This window comes from Piliocolobus tephrosceles, chromosome 13, assembly GCF_002776525.5.
Source record: "Piliocolobus tephrosceles isolate RC106 chromosome 13, ASM277652v3, whole genome shotgun sequence".
Taxonomy (NCBI): domain Eukaryota; kingdom Metazoa; phylum Chordata; class Mammalia; order Primates; family Cercopithecidae; genus Piliocolobus; species Piliocolobus tephrosceles.
Genome location: NC_045446.1, coordinates 37,801,659 through 37,825,402, shown reverse-complemented (window position 1 = coordinate 37,825,402; position 23,744 = coordinate 37,801,659). Strand labels below are relative to the sequence as shown.

Here is a 23,744-nt window from a genome sequence, read left to right as displayed (position 1 = left end):
GATTTTGGCAAAGTCATCTGGTATAGCAAGAATTTCTGACATGTGCTGGGTCCCCGCTCCTTGCAGGTGAGGACACCAAACAAGTCATGCCCTGCACTTGTTGCTCTGTGCCAGCCCTACATTCTCTTAAATCATAAACAATGTTTGTGTACTGTAGTTTCTGTACTGTACCCTATTTGTGTACTTAAAGCCTAAGTAGAGACAATGTAGCGGGGTCAGTAGTGAGGCATCTATTCTGAGGTCTACTGAAATTGTTTAAGAAAGTCCTTCCTAACACAGAGTGAATTAGTATGTACTGGGATCCCTGAGAACACTGTGAGGTGTTACGTGAAAAATAATCATCATGACTGAGATTCGGTTTCTTGCTGACTTTCAGTAATTTAGAGAGGAACTGGGGCCTGACAATGGCCATGTGATCCTCATTTATCCTAGGCGCCTTCTCGATTAAGTAGTTTCCACCCTGTGTGCTCTCTGCTTTTACTCTCACTTTAGAAGCTGGAGAATTTCAGAAGTGGCCAGGTAATGCTTGATTAAATACTAGAGTTGAATAACAACTTGGCATACTTCCTACACTTCCTTTCAGAGCTTATGAAAGGGAGAAGAGTGAAACTGGGATCTTCTGCACATCAGCATTTGGGGATGGCGCCAAGGCCCGTTCAGCTCAGTATGCCTGAAGTTCATACTTGGTTTCTGTTGCACAAAGAGATAGGTTTTCAACCGCTGAGCGAGAAATGAAACTTTAGCTAAAATGCAGGAGCTAGTAAGCTTCAAATGGAATGCAAAGAATTTGCCCAGTTAATTGGCCTGAGGAAAGAACAAGGTAATTCTATAGTTTTAAATTTTCTGAAGCCCAAAGGCCCCTTCAGAGTTTGATTAGAAATTAAACCAACCCCTAAAAAAATACTATCTCAAAAGATGTTTAAGCTGTCTCTACTGTGGTATGAAGAAAAGCAGGTTAAATTTAATCGAACAGCTAGTTACAGAACGGTGGCTTAATAGAATTCAGTGGCTTATTTCCAGATTAGCCACTTTGTAGGGAAAAATCCAACTAAATATATTTTATGTGTGTAGTTAGAGAACTGAACATGATTGGGCAGGACTGGGTGCACCTTTTCCCTAGGCATTTTCTGCAATACGTGTGGGAATATCATTATCCCCTTCTGCCTTAACCATAGTAATTATGGCTTATACCAGACATCAACATTGCAATGCACTTTTGCTATAGCTCTCCGTTTTCACTGCCATAAAAGTCAGGCTAATTTCTCATTTTGTTTTTTCCTGGAGACTCTTTCTGTGGGCCCAGAATCCTATTCATTGCCCTTCTTACAATCATAATCAGTTGATTAGACCTCACCCTAGAGATAAACCTTATCTACCCTCACTGTCTTGAGCACATCTGGAAATAAAGTTATAAAATGTAAACTGCATAAATTTAATACCTCAATTGTTACTTAGCTCACTTAGTTCTTATCAGAAACCTTTGTTTACTCACTGGAGTTGGAGTTAAAAAGTAATTTCTAGCCAAACAAACAAGTTTCACTGAGATACAGTCCTAGGTTCTAGGTAAGACAGATCCCACTTTAGACCTCCTTTCTCCAGAGGAACTCCACAGTAAGGGATAATTACCTGCAATTTCATCAGCAAACCCAGCTGAGATGACACACCGTGCAGTGCTTGTATAATTTTTTTTGGTACTTACCCACTATGGTGCCTTTCATCTGGCACTCACCAATTGCTTTACACTCATTAATTAAGTTTCACAATACATACTGGGAGGAAGAAAAACCTCTTCCTAGTCTGAAATGACAGAACCACTCACAAGTGGAGTTTCCAGAACATGAAGACACATGAACATCACTAATGGATCTCGATACAGAAGCAGACATAGCTTGGGACCACACTTCAAATGAATTGAAAACATTGTTTGAATCCAAAAGAGTATCTTTTGGTACAAACCCTATAGTATCAAATCTTGATGCTGATGTCACATGTAGGAAATTTGCATTGATCAGATTCACTTATAGCATGTTGAGTCTGATACAGGCTACAAGTAGAATTCATGTTTGCTTCCCCATAGAGACATTTTTTTTAAGCCAAAAAGAACTATTTGAATAATAGTAAAATAAATCACATTATGAATCTATTATTTGAGAGTAATTTTAGTGGTATCTTTATAAGTAAAATAGAATTTAATGGCTGGGAAATGTATTTGGGGTAACATTTAATTTATTTCAATATTCTATTAGAAATAGAGGGATTGTTTTCATACATGCTAATGGTTGTTATTCAAGTTTATCTTTCTCTGGTACATAATACGGTGCTATAATATGATCTTCTTCACTTAACTATAACTTTTTGGAAAGGTCAAATGTTCCATTTTGGGGTTAAGGAAATTCTAGGACAATGCGCTTGGTTAAGCAGAGGTTATGACATTATATATACATATATGTAAGTATACATACTTGCATGCATACATACATAAATAGTGAGCTAAAGAAAGTTGTAAACCTGGTCAATCAACTAAAAATAACTTTAAAGGATAGATCCCTATATGATTTTGATTCGGCCACAGTTGAAAGAATTGAATGATATGACTATAGCAAAACCTGTTGCATTTCTATTTATATATTTATGTGAACATGTTTTCTTAGTAAATATTCTGAAATGTATTATAAAATATATAATTGAAAATATCGTATTATAACAATATAAAATACCAATTGAAAAACAAACACAAACCCTACTGATATCCTTAAGAATATGTTTATAACAAAGTCTTAGATTTTGCAATTAATATTCATTAAAATTTAAAATCTATTATATTGTTTTATTACTTCTGATGATTACTCAATTCTAATTGTTTTTTAAGGTAAGAGCCTAATGGTCACAAGAAATTTTAAAAATTTAAAAAATTTCTACCTCATTTAAAAAATTATTTTAGAGTACTATGACAAGATAATCAACACTTTCAAACATAAATATACATTAGAAATATTTTGAAGTAAAAATTGAATGGAAATAGATTTAAAGATAAAATGAACAATTTAAATTTTGCAACAGATAAGTGCTTTTTAAAGGTATATTTTTAAAGAGACACAATTAGGTATAAAATACTAGTATAAATTTATTTTAAAATGTCCATTTTTGTAAAGCACTGGAAATCATAACCTTTACAACTATTTAAATATATAATGGAAAGAAATTTTGTACAAGGAGATAAATAATTTCACATTATTTTAGCAATTGCACAGTCATTTTCAAAACCACTGACATAGTGCAGCTATTAAATTCAGAGTAGTAAATCAGACATTTTCAGTAATTTCTATGTGATATCTAGTAATACTTAAAGCTGTTCATAGATTTAAAATATTTGCTTGGATATTTTTCTGTGTTATTTAGGGTCTCACATAGTGTCCACTATATCTTTTTATCTTCCCTTCTGGTTCTATTCAAACAAAAACAAAAATGGTAGAGGATAGCGTTGTTACAAGATGATGGAAACATTTAAAAAATAAACAATACTTTCTTCAGAATGATACTTTTGCTGACATGATCATCCTCCGTACATGTTAGCAGAATGACTTTGTCACTGAGGTGGCCCCATGAAATCTTTATTCAGTGTTAGCACTCTGGGGCTCCGTCTCTGGCTAGATTCTCCAGATTTATAATCACCGAGGAAGCAGTTTGCTGAGTAGAGCAAGCTCAGGCTACCAAGTCAGTTTCTTTGTTTTGAATCCTGGTTTTGCCACTTAATGGTTTCATAACCTTGGGTAATTGCCATCACATTTCCAAGAATATTTTCTCATTTGTACAATAAAGAAAGTGATACTACGTTTTAGTTGTGTGTGGGGAGTCAAGTTAAAATAAAGAAATTGTGTGTTATTGGACACTTAGTAGTCAAACTTGATTAGACTTAATTATAAATATAATAATTTTTCTTTGGAGATGATAAAAATTGAAGCTTCAGTATCAGCATGAATGAATGTTGAGAGGAATCCAATAAGTGTACAAACACATATTAAATTATTTTGAATTTGCATCTCTCAGCACGTAATAGTTGCTCAATGAATATTAATTTCATGAAAAATGAATGAGTAAATTCTTCTTTATTTTTAACTGAATTTTTCCCTGCCAGAGAGACTTTCTCTGATCACACTTCGTAAAACTGAAACCCTTTTTTCCTGACCTATTCTCACTCCTCCCTGCTGTATTTTATTCATAGCACTTATTGTCATCTAACATACTGTGTATCTTATTTATGTATGTATTTCTCATCTAGTCCTATACTAGAAAAGTCAGCTCCTGACAGCTTGCATTTTTGTCTGTTTTCTGCATTGCTTTATCCACAGGGTTAGTTAGACTAATGTCTGGCACAGAGAAATGCTGGATAAACTTATAAGTGAAAGAATAAATGAGTGAATTGATAAATGATTGAATAAATATTAATATATTTGTCAACAATAATAACAAAAAGTGAATATACTATTCATGAGACAGCTGTAAGTTTACTTTTTCCTATTTTTAGAATATTCTTCTCATCGTTGGCTCATTCATATCTGAAACTTTACTTTTTTTTCACTTAAGGACATTCCTTGGCCACATTTATATGACTGTGCATATAGATCCGTGAGCTGTTTCCTTTGGTAGGTGGTTAGTGATAGGAGCTATTTCACAAGAAGAGTTGGCCTTAACTAGAGATGCAGAAATCTTCTAACATGTAAGAATATAGAGGATATGGACACAAGGATAGATAAGTGGTTAGATACGGTTTTGGTGGTAGTCATTTAGACAGAAACATTGACAGCTGAGAGTAATGGGAGTACAGGTATCAGATATTTTTTTAAAAAAGAGAGAGAGAAAGTGGCTGGACATGGTGGCTTACACCTGTAATCTCAGCACTTTGGGAGGTTGAGACGGGAGGATCACCTGAGGTTAGCAGTTCAAGACCAGTCAGGCCAACATGGTGAAACGCTGTCTGTACTAAAAATAGAAAAAAATTAGCCAGGCATGGTGGCGGGTGCCTGTAATCCCAGCTACCTGAGAGGCTGAGACAGGAGAATGGCTTGAACCCAGAAGGCAAAAGTTGCAGTGAAACTGAGATTGCGCCATTACACTCCAGCCTGGGCAACAAGAGAGAAACTCTGCCTCAAAAATAGTAATAATATAATAATAATAATAATAATGAGAGAGAGAGAGAGTATGACAGCATGGCAGCCTCAAAGATCTACTCAAAGTTAGTAATCATTAATATAAAATAAAACAATTCACTCAGAATAGCTGTGCTTTTCTCCAGCTATGTTAATGTGCATGAGTGCAAATAGATAGCAGATGGAGTGATGGGTTTAACTAGGGTCGTATTTAAACTGTGGGCTTACGACAAACTGAAGCAAGAGCTAGAGAGTTGAGGGCATTTGCACCCAAGTGAGTATAATGATTGCCCATTAGGATACGTAAAGACAAAAGTGAAGGCACAAAGGGAGGAAAGGATAGTAAAACTATGATAGGATCAATGAATTAATAATCTGGCTCAAGAGAATGTTGGAATTGCAGTTCATAGGGAGTGAAATGGAACTATGGATGTGATTATTGAATATCATGGAAGGCCTGCTATTATTGATCAAAAATATGTTGTGGGAGTACATGAGTGAAACCGAGTAGGAGAAAACAATTTTGAAGATAGAGATCAAGGAACTGAGAAACCAGAGTACTAGAAAGATTATCTGTGTATATTGTAATTTCCAAGAATAATTTTGGGAGTATGTTGATAAGAGTTATATTAAGACATGAGTTTAAAATCTTCATAGACATTGGGTAAATGTCTCCAGGAAACAGAAGATGACTACCACAAGGAGTGGCAGTAGGAAGCGTGAATTGATAATATGAGATTCAAATCTGTAAATTCTTGAGGAGGAGGGAGGAAAAATAGTCCTAAAGCAGCAATGAGGAGCAAGAAATTCACTAACTCATTATCAGTATGTATTGACATAGGAGACAAAGAGCCATCACTTGAGTGTGCTACATGGAAGCGGGGTTTTAGGGGAGTCTCAGGTTTCAATTAGAGTAAGAAAGTGAAGGGATACAAAAGGCTTTGCCTTGACTTTGAGTATAAAAGGGAATACTGAATTTGTTTCAAAAGTTGGGAAGGAGCGGGCAGTCATCACGAAGGCAATCCCTGTTCCCAGTGGCATGAGGATCAGTTCCTGGGGAGTGAGGGATGATCTGGAAATTGTGGGCTTCTTGAAGTAACTGATAGGAACAGGGTTAAAAAGTACAATTATATTAGTCCCGATGGACCAATTGTACATGTTCACAGGCAGAAAGGTGTGTGTAGAATATGGGGAAAGAGGTCTATTGCTAAAATGGAGAATTCTAGGCTCCCTGTAGATTCTTGCTATTAGAAGAATTCTGAAATAGAACCTTTTCTTTCCAGCACTCAAGTGACTCTTCAACCTACAAATGGTAGCCTAGTAGGGAAATGAGACAGTTCTCTTTAACAATATGTGACATTCTGTTTTGTGGAGATACCGTAACTGATTCAATCCTGTGAGATGAAGTGTACTCTTCTAGCAGCTTTATTCTTTTAAAACCCTAATTTTATTATATAGTCTAATCTGTTTAAGCAACTCTTGCCCAATTTATTAACTATCAACTATTTTTATATGGACTCAACTTATTAAGTGATGTTACAACCAGGCATAAATATAATGAAGTGGCAAAACTGGCAGTTGGATAATATTATAACTTATCTTACCACTGCTAGGAAGAGATCCACATGATTTATTAATGCTTTCTAAAAAAGCACTTAAGGCAGGTAATTAGAAAATACCGGCATATCTACTTTGTTTCTGTCTAGTTAGAAAAAGTTATTATAGCTAAAGAATAACTTCAGCAGCAGAGTGTTCTCACCAAGGAGCCATGACTTGAAGCAGATAGAGTGAGGAGAGAGTGAGATGCCTGGGCAGGTGTGTACACTCTGAGGAAGAATCTTGATTTGTTCCTTGGCTCAAAAGCAGGGACAGAAGGAAAAGGAAATGTATTCATGACCTGAAGAGGATTTTGAAATCAAATTCATAGGCAGCAAATAACAATGACAAAAGACTTACTCATCCAGTGAAAGGACTATACATACCTTAAACAATTTGCAGGGAACATTGAAAACATATGGTTAACTAACCTGACAAGTCATACAAGCTCTTTAGCTACAGAAAAGGACCTTAATTTTTGTTTTGAATTAGGAGAAAGCCACAAATTAGATATGCTAGGATTTTCTAATTATCTGCCTCACTTTTTGTTTAGAGAGCAAAAGAAAGTATTAAGTCGCTTGAATATTTTTTTTTCCTGAAAAAGATCCAATTAAAGTTGTTATGAATCCCCTCTTTTAAACATAAGTACTGTAGTAACACCGTCTGAGGAGTCAGAGAAACCTGGGGCAGAGTCAAGTTCACTTTTGAACAGTATTACTACCGGTAAAAGAGCAATAGAACAGTTTCTTATACATGAAGCTGGTATGAGGATGTAATGAGTAAACATGTGTAGAACATGTAACAACATGGCTGGCACATAAGTTTTTAATGCATTATAGCCATTCATAAGATGAGATATACAATTTTGGAAGCCCCTTTTAAGAAAAAGATTACAAAAATACCAATACAAAATGAGGTGCAAAAGTAAGGAGAATGGAAAAACCACAAATTTATAAACTTTTTAAAACTCCAAAATAACATACATAAAAAGCAAAATCCAGAAAATCAAAAATATTTTAATCAACTAACAGCTAACCACATCTCTGTAATGCTTTTTGGGCTGTATTTGTCTGTAAATTTAGAGATTTTAAATTATCTCTTTATATGATGTTTAAAAAATATTTCATAAAGAATATAAAAGTAATTCAGTCCTTCCTCTTTCTCTAGCATGGTTAATTTTTTTTATTATTGATAGTTTCAAAGTTTCTTTCAGCTTCATAATTCATTGGCAATATTATGTACATTTTTAAGATTGTTGTGAATTTGGCAAAATCTCTAGTGTCTTTCATAGATTAGTTGAAATTTTTACAATTTCCCATAGTTTCTGGCTCCAGGTATTCAGATCTTATTTCTCTTCCATTACCTGTGTTGGGTACCACAGGACATATGCAAATCAACATACCACTCTTGAATAGAGAGCCAATATAAGGCTCTGATAACTGTTATTTCAGCTGGGCCTTCTTTTGAGAAGGCTCCAAGTCTTTAACTCTTTGGATAAAAACAGTGCTTTCCTCTATATTCAGACATATTTAACTTCATATTTAACTACACTATGTCTACAAATTCACATATAGTGGTCTCATAAAAGAAATATTTTCAAACAATTAAGCTATGAACATGGATCATAATTTTATGAGTTTTGCTGTAAAGCAAAAGTCCTCTAACAGACCAATGCAAAGATTTATATCTTAGTAGAAACGTTTATTAAAAAAAAAAATTGTTTAGTAAATATTATTAGACTCAGAAAGGAAAGCATGTCAAGTCATAGGCCTTTGAACTGCTGATTGATGGGCCACTGGAGGGATGAGCAGCTTACCTTCCAGAAGTTCCTCATCTCATTTAGCTGTTTCGGAAACTTGTTCAAACCTTTTATCTGTGATGCTAATTTCTTCCTAGAAAGAAGTTACAGATTATATAGCCAAGAAAGTTATATTCCAAATTATGTTTGAAATAAACCATGGAAGAAATTCAGTATTCCAGCCAAGTAACTTCCTCACATAACTTAACCTCTAAGAGTCTCAGTTTGTTTATATAATGAGATGAATAATGTTTAGTCAACCTGAGTTGTTGTGAAGATGATGTGACTTAATGTAAAAATATCTAGCACAAACTCAAGGATGTTGTAAGCGCTCGATAAATGCCGGTTTTCTTTGGAAATATGATGCAATTCCTTGTCTTTTTTTATGCTCAGTATAACGATGAACATACATTGTGCTCTGAAAAATAAGTTTGGGATTAAATTATTTACTTTAGAGGCAGCTTTGCAGTCTTAAATACAAAAGGAGAAGGCCGGACACAGTGGTTCACGCCTGTAATCCCAGCACTTTGGGAGGCCGAGGTAGGTGGATCACCTGAGGTCAGGAGTTTGAGATCACCCTGGTCAACATGGTGAAACTCCCGTCTCTACTAAAAATACAAAAATTAGGTGGGCGTGGTGGCTCTTGCCTGTAATCCCAGCTACGCGGGAGGCTGAGGCAGGAGAATGGCTTGAAGCCGGGAGGCAGAGGTTGAAGTGAGCCAAGATCGCACCATTGCACTCCACCCTGGACGACACAGCGAGACTCCGTCTCAAAAAAAAGGAGAAAAGAAACAATATGCCATTTCCTAGGTCATGAACAAAAGATGGAAAGTATCTTGTGGAAACTGCTGACTGGTTGTGACTGAATTTTTATAAAAACGAAACAATTGAAATATAAATAATTGACAATACATCCGTTTTTCCTAGCAGAAAATTATCTTCATGCAGGGGAAACCAAGACAAAGTTCTTGGTATGTGTAAAAACTAGAGTGTTAAGAAAATTGGTTATTACAATTTATTATGGCCTTCCAGTGGATTATGCATAGACTACTACAAATTGTCTCTCACTTAATTTGTACAACATTCTTATGAATACAGTTTTATTATTCCCATTTTAAGTAGTAACAGCAGAATTTTATCATCATTTAGTAATTTGTCCAAGGTCAGACAATTAGAAATATATGCACCATTCAAACCCAGAACATCCCTACTCTAATCCCTAGTCTTTGTTCAGTACCACACTGCTGTTCCTGTATGTTCTGAGGAGCATTATTACTTAATCAAAAAGATAATTTTCATTTCATTTTATTTTAAAGGTGAAGTCAGTAATTTATTTTATACTGGTTGGTGTTTACCTACGGTGCCAAGTACAGTCTAACTGAGGTACTATTTCCAGTTCCAGAGAAATACTTACAGGTTGAAAAGGCAAACATTGAATAATGTTTCGGGCTCTAGTACTGGCCAGTTTGAATAGATGAAGACCTTAGTTCTCGAGCAGTTTTCTGGAGTCACAAGTTGTTCCAGGGACTGACTATACAGGTATCTGGTCCTGGTGAAGGTTTTATGGGAAGGATAGGCTAGCCAGTAAGGAGATGGAAGTCTTTGAGGAGTTTTAATTGCAGGTTCAGTTTTTGTTTTTTCCTTTATAAATTAACAATTAGTATGGCCATACTTCTGAGTATCAGCAAGGTGTCAGTCCTGAATATACAGCTCAAGAAAAATACCTTGGATAGAAATGCCAAAATTTTAATAGTAGCTGTTTATTCATGGTGGGATTGTTAGTGACTTTTATTTTCTTCTTTATACTTTTAATTAATTATTTCAACATACATTAATTAAAGGTCAACTATACGGCATGCACTCCTCTATCCCTAGATTGCAGAAGTATATAAGACAAGGTGCTTATTCCTATTATTTTTGTTGATGTTACATTTTTAATTAGAAAATATTCAACTGAATTAAAGAAAGTATGTCAAATCGCTGAATGGTTAGATGAGGAAAAGGCTTGAGAACAATTAATATTGTGCTTTAAAAGATTATATTGCATTTATGAAAAACACATGGCAAAAAGCTGACTAGTTTATCAAGTGTGGACACCTACAATATTTTAGCAATTCAATTGAGAGTATCCATTTCAATTGGAATAAATGGTACTGAAATGTCTATTTAATATACAAATGCCAATAGAATATTGAGTGACCAGAAGAGTTACCTTTAGAGGGACTCTGCTTCCAAGTTAAGAATCTGCTCTGGTCAAGATTGAGTGAGAGTTCTCATTGTAATTTAATAGACATGATGATGCTTATATGTAGTTTCTTATTCATGAAATTTGCAAGGTGGGGGAAAGATGTTAAGTCTGATTTCAGAAACTGGTAAAGACTTTCAATACTTAGGCTTCAAATGCTGGCTTTACTATCTTCTTTCTTATTCAATGTTTTTAGAGAAAGGAAGGAAAGGGAAATTTGAAGTAAAATTAGAGAGAGATTCCATGTCCTTGAACAGAGGAAATTTAACAAGACAAGCAGGTTTTAAGCAACCAGTTCCAGATACTGCGCTGTGTCAAATACAGTTCAGTCCAGATGTTCAAAATCTGCCTCTTCACACATTTACAGGCTCTTCGTAACCATTAGTCTACTTTGTGCTCATGTAGAGAACTCCATGCATTACATTTCTATAAGGTGTTCACCAAAAAGACCGAGTGATTTTCCCCAGGCATGGAGATGTAAAATGTCCCATATTCATGGCTCTTTTGCCAAATGCAGAACCTGTTTAGCAAGGTTTCTATTTCTACCTCTTGTGTAGTGGTGTTGCAATAGTGCGTTGGGAAAGCACATTATACTTGAGGATGATGCTGAAAATAAACCTAGGGAATGGAGGAGTCTTTAGTAGTATTTGGGTGCTGTCCAAACTGGCAATCTGAGTTGTTGCCCTGATAAACTGTTGTTTCAGCTGGGCCTTCTTTTGAGAAGGCTTCAAGTCTTTAACTGTTCTGATGAAAACAATGCTTGGAGTTCATTTTTCCTTCATACTCAGACATATTTAACTTCATTTGTGTTTGAACTGACCTTTCTAATCAACCACATTGGAAGTATAATACCGTGGTTTTCAAAATTTGTTGAACAATCATTATTTTTTCAACTAAAATTGATCTTGATTGTTCAAGATATAAAGCAGATAAAGAAGGGGCCTTCCCTGGTGAGAGTCTGTCTTTTTTTTTTGAGACGTAGTCTCACTCTATCACCAGACTGGAGTGCAATGGCGCGATCTCATCTCTGCAACCTCTGCCTCCCAGGTTCAAGTCATTCTCCTGCCTCAGCCTCCTGAGTAGCTGGGATTGTAGGTGCACACCACCACACCCTGCTAGTTTTTGTATTTTTAGTAGAGACAGGGTTTCACCATGTTGGCCAGGCTGGTCTCAAACTCCTGACCTCTGGTGATCCACCTGCCTCAGCCTCCCAAGGTGCTGGGACTATAGGCCTTCCCATATTGCCAATGAGATTCCTCGAAGCATAATTTGAAAACCTGGAGTAATGGAAAGATGATAAGACCAGGAGTTACATTATGACTGGATTCTATTCAATAATTCAGTTCAATTTGATGAACATTTATTGAGCATTTTCAGTGTGCCAAGCACTAAGAAAGCTAAGGAAAAAAAGACACTAAAAATACTTAACTTCAAGTGTAGTAAAAATCATGTGTAAGAACAAGTGTAATAAGTTATAATAAAGTGCTGTAGATGCTTTGGAAGGTTTCTAAACAAACTCAGTGACATGTTTCAACCCCCATGGGCCTTGTTGTCTTTAAATTTAAAGTAAATAACTTGGAACAAACCACATGCAGCATCTGACCTCCCTTACATTTGTGACTCTATGATTCTGACACTCTGTGCTATGAACTATAAACCGAGGAAATGGAGCTATAAGAACTAAATGCAGCCTGTTCATCTTTGAATTTTTTTAAGTTGAGAAGAGGGTGTCGTCAGAGAGGCAGGTGTGAAAAGTAAATATAATGTATAGTTGCTAAGGAACAGAGTTATGCTTTATTATCTTCAGCTTTTCTGGAATATCCCTTTCACTTCCATGAGTCATGTCAAACCTGGCTTTCCCTTTTAACAAAAATGTCCTTCTCTTATGGAGGCCTCTGATCCTCTGACTCCATCCCCAGACCAGTTTCACAGGACCAAAGAAAGGAGTTGATAAACTTTCCAGAGTGGTTAAAAAGAACATAGGCAGCACACATTTCTTTGTACAGTGTCTACTATGAGCAAAGTGAAAATGCCCCCTAATCCACTTCCCACAATCAGTGCTAATGCTTATATATATATATATCTCTGCATTATTTGTGTATCTACATTTGTCAGTCCACCTACCTATATATGCATCTATATTTATAAGCCTTCCTTACATCTGTATCTGATTTGATATTTTATTCTTTATAAATTTAATGACTTTCATTTTATACACTTTTATTTTTAAGTATCTTTATTTTAACATTTAACAAGTTTAATACACTCCCTCCCCTCCTCACCATCCCTCTGTTGCCATCTTTATTTTGAGCCATTATTCCTTTGCTCTTATGTATCAGATTTCTGTGCTTTGAACCCCATGCTATTTCATTTCTGCTGTTTTTTCTACATCCCTATCTACCTATCTGCAGGATACTTCTTTATTGATGACACTCACAGCTTGTTCTCAGATTTTCATTCCTACCTATCAGAACCTATTTCATGTCTATTCAGGGAAGCATTGTATGGTAGACAGAGTATGAATATTAGAGTTAGAATGACTTAGGTTTCTATCATCCATGTGACTTCAGCAAGTCACTTAACCTCTTAATACTCCAAATTTCTCATATGTTAAACCGAAGGTTAATAACAATAGCCATTTTATGAAACATTTCATATACACCTTGTACATGTACTTCGCGTTCAGATTTTTATTGACTATTAAGAGAATGGGTGTTATAGACATTAGAAGTAATGTATCTAAAGTGATTATTAAAATACTTTATAAATAGTTGGAAGTCAAAACAAAATGACTATTATTTCTGCTGGCTTGACCTTATAATTTTTGTATTGAGGTTCTATCACCTCAGTAACCATGACTTTGACTGCTCTTCTACCTCTTCCATCAGCACAACTGCTTATTCTCTAGGCTACTGTGATCAACCTTGGCTGCACATTTGAAGTCCTTGGGAGCATTAAAAAGTTCTGATGCTGGGATATTTTTCCTAGAGATTTTGACTTAATTGGTCTCAAGTGTAACTTGAGCATTGACATTTTTTGAAGCTCTAAAATGTTCAACTATATAAATCCTCCTGATTCACTTCGTCAGTTCTTCCAACCACTCAGTTCTCACCCCTGATTTGATCTGGGGCTGTCATTAATGCTGCTGTATTCTTTTAATCTGCTGCTTGCTTCAGAGACCACCTGATCCAGCCAGGATTCCAGAGTTAACTATGCATGCCAAACTTTTCACCAGCAATTACAATAAAATGGATTATAAGATACTTTGTTCAAAGTCATAGATTCATAGAGTTTTTCACAGATTTCTGTTTCCTCTTGAAATTCCCATGTCCATTACTCAATCTTGATCAAGATGCCAGCTCAATCCCTTTTCTCATCCTCTTTTCCTCTGCTATCAAGGTTGTGATTTAAATTCATGTAATCCTTCTGAGAGAACAGTTGCTTAATTGAGACCCTAACAATTTTTTGACCTCCATCTCACATTTCCATAAGTTGGAACCCAATATTTACGCCGCAATAGACAAGATGTGAGCCAGTGAGTCAAATCTGGCTGATGACTTACGGCAGTGTAGAGCTTTATTTCATCATGTATTATTGAAATTTGGGTGTGTCTAGATGAACTAAATACTTTTTTTGTTTAGGGTCAGCCCCAACCTTTTCTTCTATGTATATACTAAGCCACATGCATTTGCATACCTGAGAGAACCTTGAGATCACCCAAGTTGGGTGCTTCTGCTTCATCTCTTTGCTTAGATCTTGGCATAAATAGAAGCCCTTACTCCTTTCCAAGGCTGGTTAATACAACTGTTCTAGAAAAATGTACAGACATTTTTATTGTTCAGCCTACTCTTCAAATCCAAGCTGGTTGCCTGTGTTCATAATTTAGGTTTGCAAACACCCTGGAACTGACTGTGGAATGACATATGGTCATCCCATCTCCCTGCTTTCTTTTCAGCCCATCACTACAAGATCAGGTCCCGCTAATGCTAAGCACGAGAGTTAAAAAGGTTGGGGCTAGGCGCGGTGGCTCACGCCTGCAATCCTAGCACTTTGGGAGGCCAAGGTGGGCAGATTGCCTGAGCTCAGGAGTTCAAGACGAGACTGGACAGCTTGGTGAAACCCCGTCTCGACTAAAATAAAAAAAAACATCCTGGCATGGTGAAATGCACTTCTAGTCTCAGCTACTCAGGAGGCTGAGGCAAGAGAATCACTTGAACCCAGGAGGCAGAGGTTGCAGTGAGCCGAGATCATGCCACTGCACTCTAGCCTGAGGGACAAAGTGAACCTCTGTCTCAAAAAAAAAAAAAAGGAGTTTAAAAGATTCAGAAAGCAAAGAAGATTTACATAAGAATCAAGTCATATAATATTTTTAATCACAAACTTATTTAAAAAATTATTTTCTGTAATTTTTAGGTATAATTTTCATAAGAGTGAAATCCACAGATTCTAAGAACACTATGGTCACTTCTGAAAAATAAATGAACTTGTATAACCACCATCACACCTGTTAAAACATAGATTTCATCACCTCGCATAGTTCCTTGAGCCTCTTGCCAATCATCTCTACCCCCAGAAGCAACCACTGTTTTAACTTTCAAAGTTAGCTATTTGTATTAATAATTGTATTTTTATTAATTTTAGTAGGGATTAGTAAATGCCAATTTATTTCATTAGTGTTTTGCATACTCAATTATTCTGTATACTCTTTTTCTAATTAACAATTTTAAAAAGTGAGAATGTGGATTACCTGAAAGTTGAAATAAATAAGCCATAAATAAAATACATATATCACCAGCTGATATATGTATTTAAGGATATACATGTATCAGGATTTTTAACAAAGGATTTTTAACAAAGGTTACCTCTTAATATTAAAATTGAAAGTGGACACCCTACTTTCTGAGAAAAATTCAATATATTTTCTGTAATGCTATTACCTTCAAGCTAAAATCTCACCAAATTCAAGATTACCTTTATTTTTTATATTTTGTGAAACATGTTTTTTGCTCAAGTATATGCTGGAAATATAAATTAAGAAGAAAGTATGTGACAGACACATTTAAACTTTAAGCCTTGACGGAGATCAACGATAATTAGGATTTGACAGAGCATTCTAAATGTCATGGACTATATTAAAAACCTTAAGTCCCAGCCTAGGAATCACTGTATGTTGTACTTGCTTACTTAATATTGTACTTTTTTTTGAGTTTTCCTTTTCTTTGTATCTCTTTTCCTGTCTACTTCCTCTATATTCCACTTTCCTCTTAAGTTCTAAATGTCTCATTTGGTAACAGTGATTCTGGTCTGCTATTTGAAAGCAGATCCAGTGCTTGGAGATTCTAATTTTTCCTGCTGACAATAATTTTTGGGTGTCTTGCTTCTTTTAGTCATTTGTACTCTTTTAAAACTGCTGAAAATAAGCACAGAGTAATTACTTATGGTAGTCCTAGGGAAAAAACAAAAATCTGAACACCAACCAACCAACCAACCCACAAAAAACAGCCTGAGGAATGTATCAGCCAGGCACTGTAGGTGGAGAATAACTAGCAAGAGTTTTGGTCCTGGCTCTGCCATTTATTGTCAGGGTCACAGCCAATTAGCATCTTTGTTTCCAAAATCCACATGATGATAACACTTGCCATATCCCTTTGAAAATGTTATGATAGTGACAATGAATTTAAAACATATGTGAGAGAGGGCCTTGGAAATGTCATGAAAGGTAAGAAAATGCAACTATGAACATTGTATTTTTTTTTCTAACTAGTACTGGTGCTGATTTTTAGTTATAAAGAGAGAAGGAGAAAAAACCTTAGTACCACAAATTTCTTTTTTTCTTTTTCTTTTAGTTTCTACAAATAATTTATTGGACTATAATTTGCACCCATTTAAAATGTCCAATTCAATGGTTTTTTAGCATATTCACAGAGCTGTACAACCCTCACTGCAATCAATGTTAGACCATTTTCATTACCCCAGAAGAAAGCAGGTCCCTGTTAACAGTCACACCCTATTTTCCCCCAAAAGTCCCTGCCCCTGGCAACCACAGATCTATTTCCTGACTGTGGATTTGTCTTCCTTGGGTATTTCATGTATGCAGATCATACAATATGTGAGCAGATCATACATAAGCAGACCACACAATATATGATCCTTCCTGTCCGGCTTCTCTCACTTAGCGCTGTGTTTTCAAGCTCCTTCTATGCTGTAGGAAACATCCCTGCTCCTTCCATGCATGGGTCCATACTTAACATTTCTTCCTATTGCTGCATAGTATTCCATTGTAGGGATACTCCATCTGTATTTCTGTATTTCTCTTTTCACCAGTTGGTTCAACATTTGGTTTCTACTGATCTGATTTGGCCCCAATCCAACCTTCACCACACACAGAACCAAAGGATTGTGTAAGAGAAGCTGATAAGAGGATCTACAGAGATCTCGTGACATTTCTGACCTCCTCTGAGGTTAGAAAACAAAAGGGATAACATCTCTGCCCTTTACCCTCTAAGAGAATAGATAATGCTTTGAGGGTTAGGGGGTACAACATTTAGAACCCGTCCCTGATGAAACAAAGAAACAAACCCAGATGTCCACTTAGTAGCAAAAGAAAGAGACTAGTAAGTAGGAGTTGCCATAAAGTAGAATAAAGGGAAAAAGAGAAACTCATATTTGTCAAATATATTATTGGCAGTATCAGGCCTTTTATGGTGATTAATCCTTTTAATTCTCATTAATACTCAACAACTTACATGATGCGATATTTACTGCTTCCATTTTATAGATTAAAAAATTGAGGCCTAGAAAGTGTTAGTTGCTTTTCACACACAGGCAGCTATAAAGCAGTCGGACTCATCCAGTTGTTACCGGCAGGTCTTTGTTCTTAGAGCTCCCAAGATGGTGGTGGGCCACTCCCAAGATGAGGCGGGCTGCTCCCAAGATAGCAGCAAGCCTTTTGTTCTCTGACCTGGGGTTCTTGGCCTCATGGATTCCAAGGAATGGAACCTTGGGCCATGCGCTTAGTGTTATAGCTCTATTAGAAGCCGTGGGTCATGGAAGAGAACCGTGGAACCCAGCAACTAGTGTTCGGCTTGATTAGGATGAACCTGGGAACTTAGCCGTGCAGGAACAATGGCGAGCCTTTAGCCTGATTGGGAGTGGCAGTGGGCACCTCACTGGATCAGGAGCACAGCAGACACCCTGTCGGATCCAGAGGGTTGGAAGTCAGCGGTGGGTCTGTGATGGTGGCAAATGGTAGTAGTGGATGGCGAGCGAAAGTTCAGCTTGAGCCATAACAAACACGGACCAGAAGAGTGTGCAGTTCCAAGATTTAGTAGAGTGAAAACAGAGCTCCCATACAACGGAGGGGACCCAAAGGGGGTTGCCCACTCCCATCTCCAATGCCTGGGGTTTATATCCCAATCATTGTCCCTCCCCTGTGCTCTCAGGTGATACATGATTTGACTATTCCTTTACCTCCTGCTTTTAGCCTAATTTGTATTTTAGTGAGCCCTCTTTACTACCTGATTGGTTGGGTGTGAGCTGAGTTACACACCTCATGTTGAAAGGTAGGTGCGGTCACCTTCCCCAGCTCGACTTAGGAATTCTTAGTCCGTCTAGGAGATCCAGCTAGTCCTGCCTCTCAGTCCTCACTCAACAGGAAAACCCAAGTGATGCTGGGGAGGTTGGCTGATGACTGCTCTTACCTGCTTCCTGCTGAATTGGGGCATAGTAGGGGTTGTGCAATTGAGACCCCTAGGGTGCCTTCGGTGTCATTAACATCAGAGCATGGGCTAGCAGGCCGGTCCAGGGGTCTGCGGTAGATCTTAGTCATGGACTGCATCTGGGGCTCCGTTTGAGGAACCATTTGTAGTTTTACAGCTTCGATCCTGGAAGAGACATATTTTACAAGGAGGTTAAAGATACAGGGATTGAAATATATGGCCTGAAGTACAGGGGCATGTGGTTGTGGGTGTTGAAAGTGGGGTTTCCTTTAGACAAACCCCTCTACGATGGGGCATCAATATTTCTGGGAAGCTGCATTCTCCATAGAAGCTCTTGGTAAGGGGAGCTACTGGCAGTACAGCGGCATGGAGGAGGTGCAGTGAGAGTGAAAGGGGTTAAGAGAACAGTAAAAAGAAAAATATGACAAGGGAGGGCCATGTGGATCTATGATTCTAGTTACTTCACAGTTGTCACTTGAAGAGTAGGCGTAGATCCTCTAGAGGTTCACAGGAATAGCTAGTGTTGTCTCTTGGATTTTTAGGCTCCTTTGGCAGTATCCAGGGTTTGACTTGAGTGTGATGTATCCAAGACTCCACTCCAGCCACTTTAACCATGGTTGGGATACATAAAATGACTGGGTAGGGTCCTTCCCAGGATGTGTCTAGGGATGGGGAATTAGAGGGAAGGGACTTGACTAATACCATGTCTCCAGGGTGGAATAATTCCTTTCCCTCCTCTGGGACACAGGTTCCCTGTAATGTTTTAAGAACTTGTTGATATTTGGCTAAGGAGGTGATGTCTGCAACTAAGTTGGCCGTCTCTTGGTCAAACACAAGGTCATTGGTTAGGAAGGGTCGTCCATACAGCATTTCGTATGGGCTAAGTCCTGCTTTTGGGGGAGTTTCAGATTCTTAGTAAGGCCGCAGGCAACAAAGCAGGCCATGTGAGGTGGGTTTCTTGGGTTAGCTTTTTTAGATGTTGTTTGAGTATTTCGTTCATTTTCTTGGCTTTTCCTGAGGCTTGTGGCCTCCAGGCTCAGTGTAAGTGATATTGTGTGCCTAACGCCTGGGATACTCCCTGGGTTACTGCAGCCTTTAAAGCGGGGCAGTTGTCACCTGTAAGCCTCAGGGATGTACGAATCTGGGAATTATTTCATGAATTAGTAGTGCTTTTATTACCTCTTGGGACTTTTCTGTCCTACAAGGAAAGGCCTCCACCCAACCAATGAAAGTATCTACCCAGACTAGTAGATACTGAGATCCCTGAGATTTGGGCATGTGGGTAAAATCTAGTTGCCAGTCTTCTCCTGGGTAATGGCTTGTTCTCTGTTCTCCTGAAGGAGCTTGGCGATAAGGCAGGGGATTATTTCTTTGACACACTTCACAGGCCCTGACTGTCTGCTTGATAGTTTTGAAAAGGCCTGGTCCAGTAAATAATGTTTTGGCCATCTGATGGGTGCTATCAATGCCTAAGTGAAAGGTTTGGTGAAGGTTTTTAAGTAATTTCCATTGGTTAGCTGCAGGGAAAAGTATTTTTCCTTCTTCAGTGGCTAGCCATCCTGAGGGGAGGAAACTATGTCCTCGTGAGTTTCCCCATTCTATTTCTTCTGCTGAGTACTGGGGCTTGGTTTCCTGAAGGGGATTACCCTGTACTAGGGGTCCTTCTATAAGCATTTCTAACGGAGGGTCCCACCTTACAGCTCTTTTGTCTTCAGTATCTGCTTGGCGGTTCCCTTCTATTTCCCTTTCCTTTCCTTTCTGATGACCCCAGCAATGTTAAGACTGCCACCTCTTTAGGTTTCTGAACCGCCAATAATAATCTCCTAATGGCTTCCTGATGTTTGCTAGGTGTTCCCTTGGAAGTTAGGAATTCCCTTTCTCTCCATATTGCTGCATGGGCATGGAGGACTAGGTAAGCATACCTAGAGTCTGCATATATATTTACCCTTTTTCCTTCTCCTATGTTCAGGTATATAATGGTCCCTGCTTTTGCTAGAATGTCTCTCGCTGAAAAAAGAGAGGGGCTTTCAGGCATAATTAGAAAGGCATGTGAAAAAAGTTCTCCAGTCACAATTTAGTGGCTGGGAGAAGTATCTAGTGACTGCCTGTCCTAGGAACCCTTGGGTAGTGACAGATCTGGAGGACAGTTGTCCAGGACAGGTCATTAAAACTGAGAAGGCTGCGCCAGTGTCCAGGAGACAGTTAACCTCCTGGCCCTCAATGGTCAAGCATACCCGGGGCACTGTGAGGGTGACAGCATGGGCTGGCGCTTGCCCTGGGCACCCTCAGTCCTGCTGCTGGATCATCTGGTTAGTGGCTTCTGACTCAGAGGACCTTCGTCCCCTGGGGCAGTGGGCCTTCCAGTGATTTCCCTTCACATAAGGGGTATGGACGAGGGGGCGGCTTATTTCTATTTGGACAATCTTCTTTAAAGTGTCCTTGTAGACTGCACTGAATGCAAGCCCTATTAGGCATTTGATTTGCCCAGCCTTTCCCTGTTCCAGAGCCTCCAAAGTCCGCTTGCCTGAGGGCCATGACTAAAGCGGGAGCGTTCTTTTTATCCCGTTTATCCCGTCGCCCGCTCCTCCTGATCTCTATTATAAAAAACCGAAGTTGCCAAGTTCAATAGGGTTTCTAAGTTTTGCTTCAGCCTAAGGTGGACTTTTGAAGTCTTTTTCTAATGTCTGCAGCTGACTGAATGATAAACTTATCCTTTAAGAGTACCTGGCTGTCAATAGAGTCAGGTGACAGAGAGGTATGCTTCCTCAGTGCCTCCCTTAGTCTCCCCAGAAAGGCAGTAGGATTTTCTTCCTTTCCCTGTGTCATAGTGGACATCATTGAATAATTCATAGGTTTCTTCCTAGTTTTCCTTAGTCCTTCCAGCATTCAAGTTAGCAAATGTCTGCGGCACCAATCTCCATGTTCTCATTTTGCATCCCAGTGAGGGTCTACACTGGGAACTGCCTGCTGGCCTGTGGGGAATTGTTCTCTTTCCTCTGTTGTCATCCTATCATTGACCTGACTGAAATACCAGAGATCGCCACACTCTCGGGCTGCAGTTATGGCGGCACTTCTCTCATTTGGGGTTAGTGTCTGATTTAGCAGTAACATTATATCTCTCCATGTCAGATCAAAGGATTGTCCTAACCCTTGTAAAACATCAATATAGCCATCAGGGTTATCTGAGAATTTACCTAGGTTTATTTTAATTTCCTTCAAGTCTGAGAGGGAAAAAGGTACATGCAATCTGACTGGGCCGAATTCTCTTCCTGCCACCACTTGGAGGGGGTGTAATCGGGAAATATTGGCACTCTTGGGATCATTGTTTACCCCTTTGTTTATCTCTTTTTGGACCGTTTGGGTTGAAGGGGGGTCCTTAGTTGGGGAAGGAGCTGGGGGGACACCGGGACAGGGAGGTAGACTCTGAGGGTTTCCTGTAGGGATTAAATTACATTTTTTACATAATTACGAGTTATCTCTTAATGAAAAGAAAGTTTGCACATGTGGCACTTCACTCCATTTGCCCTTCTTTCTACAAAAGAGGTCTAGCTGTAAGATGGTGTTATAATGTATACTTCCCTCACGGGGCCAGGTTTCTCCCCCTTGAAGAGTATATTGTGGCCAGGCAGTACTGCAGAAGAATAGAAGTCACTTCTTTCTTAGTGTCTTGAGGGTCAAATTGGTCCCAATTCTCCAGAATACATCTTAGGGGCATTTTTGTCTTGGGGGGAATGTTTCCCTTCTGAAAAAAGAACATAGGGATGGCAGCACCCCCAGTCATTTTCTGATGAACATTAGTCCTAGAGCGTCCTCTATGGTCCTAATGCTTATTCCTTTCCAGGGTGTGTAACCACCCATGGACCTCTGCTTATTGAATTAGTTATGCTCACCGATGTAGCAGTCCTGCACCCCTTTACCCGCCTCTCTTGACCACAAAGAAAGGGGTCCAGGCTGCTGGATTCTAATGGTCCTTTGCTAGTGTGCCCAACATTGCCTTTGGCTCAGGGGTGAGTCCTAGACCTGGGCTGGGTTCGTAATTTCATAACAACCCAGCTGCCCCATCAAGATTCATTCGCATAAACAACAGTTCTTATGCAAATTCGTTTCAGAGAGGGTGTAGGTAACCTTTTGACTCAGTATTGAGATAGAGTTTTTTTTTTATTCTGTAAGTACTTTAAGGCTTGACTGAGTGCAAACAAATCACACATCTGAGCAGACCAATTATTAGGCAATTATCCTAACTCTGCTTCCACAAGAGTCTCCCCGTCAATGCTGAATACCCATTGTGTTTTTTTTTCTCAATCACCCGGGAGGAACCATCTATAGTCCTTTCCTAAAGGGAGTTCCTCCTAGGTCTGGTTGGACCTTTGTATGGTAATTAAGATTTAAATCCCCTGTTAGGAAATTTGCTGGGTTACGGGAATTTTCAGTGGTTAATGTTAAATCACCTTTTTCTAACAGAATAGTCCCATACTTTAAGATTTTTGAGTTAGTAAGCTACCTTTTTGCTTTTTTTGATTTAAGATAGCTCTGAACTGGTGAGGTGTGCTCACAATGAGGTTTCCTCTAAAGACTATTTTTCTACTTTCTTCTGTTAGCAAAGCAGTTGCCGCTACCAATTGAATGCATTTGGGCCATTCGCCGGTTGCTGAGTTAAGGATTTTTGATAGGAAGGCTGTGGGTTGTCAGTGGTCTCAGTGTTTTGGGCTACGCCCTTGTTTACACTGACAACAAGGTACTATTGGCCTGTTATAGGGTCACAGAGAAGGCCTTCAATTATCAATTACAGGTTTTAAATTTACCCTGGCTTTTAAAGGAATAGGGTACACTGTTTTTCCTTTACCATTTCTATCTTTCTCTTTCTCTCTCTTTCTCCTTTGACTTTCTGTCTCTCTCTCTTTCTGACTCACCTTTTGTCTCTGTCTCTTCCTCTCTCTCTCTCTCTGCCTCTCTCTTTCTCCTTTCTGCCTCTGTAGAAAGATTTTGGAAACACAGTAGAAGGACGTTTGCTTGTTGCCCCATTTGCCACTATAGGAATATAAATTATATAGGAATAACTTACTCAATTCGTTTTCATCCTGATCTATTACGTTGTTGTAGACCCAGTTCCAGTTGTTAAAGTACTGGGTTATCAGTTCTAAGGCCCTGGCAAGGGTGGTGGGGAACAGTTCCCACATAACTGCCCATGTCGAGAGCTGTATGCCTAAATTGGGAGAGTCGCCAGGGACAAGACTCCCTGG

The 23,744-nt window shown here is 38.5% G+C and overlaps 1 protein-coding gene across 3 annotated transcripts in view; it reads left to right on the top strand.

Moving 5' to 3' along the window:
• ANO3 (anoctamin 3) overlaps nucleotides 1-23,744 on the top strand; it is a 474,227-nt gene that overhangs the window by 383,418 nt on the left and 67,065 nt on the right. The gene's annotated exons all lie outside the window — the stretch shown is intronic.